Source organism: Limulus polyphemus, unplaced genomic scaffold (assembly GCF_000517525.1).
Source record: "Limulus polyphemus unplaced genomic scaffold, Limulus_polyphemus-2.1.2 Scaffold6709, whole genome shotgun sequence".
Classification (NCBI taxonomy): domain Eukaryota; kingdom Metazoa; phylum Arthropoda; class Merostomata; order Xiphosura; family Limulidae; genus Limulus; species Limulus polyphemus.
This window is the reverse complement of record NW_013672319.1, coordinates 41,107-45,258: the sequence shown is the minus strand read 5'-3', so window position 1 is coordinate 45,258 and position 4,152 is coordinate 41,107.

Sequence of the window (4,152 nt, the reverse complement as noted above, 5' to 3'; positions counted from 1 at the left end):
CGGTAACCCGTGGCCCGATTTTAACGAAACTTGTTTTATTCTGTTTCTATTCTCATTTCATTACAAATATGGCGGTATTGTGCACACAAACAAACAATCTCAGAGTTTTAGTAGTATATAGATAGATTGATTGAATACTATTTGGTTTTCTATAACAGTAACATGTCTTTTATTTAATTTTAATTTTGTTGTTTTAGTAGTCTGGTTACGTTATTTGAAATTTTGATTTATTACTAACATATTGATATGTTTTAACTTTATTAACTTACATCTTCAGAAACAGTTGTCAATCATTCCAGTGAGTATAGATTCTGGATCTACTTGAGCTGCTGCAAATTTCTCACGGATACATTTTTTGACATCCTGCAAGCACAGATAAATAAGACTTAATGTTATTTAGGATATTACAAGATTGGAAGTTTGTAGAAGCATAAAATGTATTTGTTTAAACCTTTAAAGTTAATTGTAGTTCTGTGGTAGGTATATATCATATATCTCACTCTCTTATTAGTTGTAGTGTCCTGGGTGACTATATAGTTACTTCATGCAGTTGGTTTTTTATAACACGTGTTACATACACACGGAGTCATGAGGGACACATTTCCAGAGTTTGAACATTTTTACCTCCGCCACCGAAGTTGACGGAGGTTATGTTTTCACTCCCGTGTGTGTGTGTGTGTTTGTCAGGAAGATTTCTGGTACACATTTGGATTATGACCCATCTTAGAAGTGATTGGTTTTTGGAGGGTCAAGGTCAAAGATAAAAGTCACAGTAAAACACGGGAACCGATGTTTCCCACTATCTATAACTCCGTAAAAAAAGATGGGATTTTAATGAAACTTGGTGGATACGCAGAATGTTATTCCTCATGTTCCCGCTAAAAATGGTCCGTGTCCGTTGATAACGACGGTCGTACGGACACCTTTTCGTATTTTTGGGAGCCGAATATGATCAACGCTGCGTGGTAGAGATATGGGTTCTACTGAGTGACCCTCTAGTTCCTTTTCAGTTCTTCCCTACACACATGTTCTTTAATTCCACATGTGACAAATCACTACTCTTGTCCTTCCACACTAGAACCCCGGATCACCATTATTGTGAAGATCAGGTAACTGTCTGCTATGTTTATCCTTGTAACATCATTGTATTATATTGTTGTATCTGTGTTTATCTTTGTAACATCATTGTATTACATTGTTGTATCTATGTTTATCCTTATAACATCATTGTATTACATTGTTGTATCTATTTTTATTATTGTAACATCATTGTATTACATTGTTGTATCTATTTTTATTATTGTGACATCATTGTATTACATTGTTGTATCTATGTTTAATCAAATTAACAGTTAAAGATAAAGTCATCAAAAACTCATAGTACGTATTCCCTAATTAAATCTTCTGTAGAGTACGGAAAGTTTATTTCCCTGATTTATGAACTGTGCTGCACCCTCGTGGTTATATAAAAAATAATCTTCTTGCTGTAGTAGTTCTTCATACATCATCTAAAATAAAGTTTTATTATGTAAACGTAGATTAAACATAAAATAATATTCAATCATCACCTGTAGATCCGCTTCTCTTTCTTCAGTACACATTTCAGTTAAGTACTTGTCCAACTTCTCGCTAGAAACTTTTTCATTTTCACATTCTTGAATTGTGCCATGAAGCTTGACATGAAAAATATTTTGTGATAGATAAACTTTGATATTATATTGTACGATCTTATTTTCATAACATTTAATTGCATACTTAAATTAATGTGTTAGGAATGTGTTATTTTGTGACAAATAAATAAAGATAAAATTTAATTACATATTTAAATTGTATTCAGACATAAACTACTTCTTATAAACTGAAAGTAAGTAATATTTTTGAAAGAAAGACAGAGAATGAAAAACATAACTAAAATAAAATTGCTATCATATAACAGTATGTTCCACATTAAAGTTTGTTAAATATCAGCTACAAATCTAAAGTGTTTTATTTCTTCACATAATAAATTCAAGTTTAGAACTTTGTATGAATAATTTTCCCCCTATAAAAATAATTTTTTTGTGTGTCAAACTTATCTTTATTATAAAAATAGAATTTATTGCTGTACAACGTTTCGTTTCTAATAATGAGACATGACTTGCTTTTTAAGAGGTACACATTTAATTTACGGACAATATAAACAATCTTGTACCTTAAATGTTGTATATATGAGAAAAGCCTGAAAAAAGTAAAGAACTGAGACAGTGCATCGGACAGTTTTTTAATGGAAAACCAAAATGGGTTTGTGTTTGTAGTATTATTATTTATTATTGTAAAGTTTTAAACAATGTGTTGCTAACGTGAATCTGCCAACAATAACCGATCTTCTCTTCAGTGAAAAACCTTCTTGATATAAAAATTATATTTAAAATTCAAAGTTTTATTATTTATTCATCTCTGCATAAAATAAAAATATGTTTGATTTACCTGAAGAGGATATTTTTGCTTTGTATTTTAAATTTTATTTTTACACTTTATGAAACGCGTCCACTCTATTTATTTTTTATCTTCAATTTAGTTGTCTAATTTAATTCAAATATATTCTGTGATTATCCTGCCCGAGTCTCCCGTTATAAAGCAGACATATCTAATACTTGTGCGGAAATCAGTCTTCCCCGAGAATACCACACTATTAAACTGTTTATGAACACCCAAAATGTGGTTTCGAGACATTCTGTTACACCGCCACTTCATATCGTCTGTAGTTGTCTCATGACTTGTTGATTTAAGTGTTCATAATTGTTTGGATATAACATAGCCAATGCATTTCACTAAGATGTAAGTATTAGAGATCCATTCCAATTTTTCTAGTTTTGTTTTCTTTTGTTAGAAATTAACAATTTCGGATTACTTGTATCTTTTTAATATCAGTTAAATTTATGCTCATATAAACATTTATAGTTTGGTTTCATACGAATTATTTGTTAAAAACAATTCCCAAAGAAAATAATTAACATTTTTTAACTCTATTACTACTCAAATGTTAATGAATTATTTCATAATTTAATGACAACACGTTTCTGGAAATAATTTCCTTAACTATATATGTCAGATCCACCACCTGAAAACGAAAGAGGATATTCTTCAAGCCATCATATTTCATGGTGACGTACGAACAAATGAGCGAGGGTGGAGGCTAATTTAGGTACCATAGCAACAGCATCAACTTTGTTATATGTATGTCACTGTAAAATATAAAATAAACGTCTATGGGGTCAAATTTCGCGTGTTTATGAAACACACGTTAAAGAAATCTCACTCCATTAACATAATTTTGACAGGAAAGCTAATAATGGTTTTATCTAACTGTATGTGAGTACAAATGGATTTCGGGTAAAAACTAGCACTATATACTCCGTTATTAAAATTCAGGTTTTATATTTTGAGAAAAATCAGCTGTTTTTGTTTGTATAATCATTTCTAAATTAAATATTCCAAAAACCTCGCTAGTTAATGGAAGACACTTTCGAACGAACAGGACAGCTCCTTAGTGGCACAGCGTTATGTCTGCGGACTTACAATGTTAGAAATCAGGTTTCGATACCCGTGGTGGGCAGAGCACAGATAGCCCATTGTGTGCTCAACTTCAAACTAACCGAATAACCATCTTTATAAAACTTAGGAACTCAATACATGACAACAAGAATATGGAACAATTTTTTTTCATTACATATCCGTTGTATTTGTTTTTTTTTACATTCTCTAAGTTTAGTTGCATCTATACCTAATTTCATAATTTCAGTTTTATCATTAAAACTTCTTTAACTTAGTTAATCCAGTCGGTTTTATGTTAATGTTTTCTTAGTGCAAAGCTACGTAGTGGGCTATCTACACCTTGTGTACCGTGGGGATTCCATATACAGATCTTAGTTTGTAGACCGGAGAACAGTTTTATTTAAGATAACACTATTTCCTTTATCAAGTTTTTATAATAAATATATCTTCATTTGTACTTAACTTTTTATCTCCAGAAATTACTCATTTATATTAGTAAGTTTTCTCGTAGTTATGATCGTTTAAAATATGTTAAAGCAGCGCCACTTATTTGAATTCTTATGCCGTTAAAAGATTCATTGTTTGTCTAACGGATTGTTTGTTCAGACAACTGCTGCA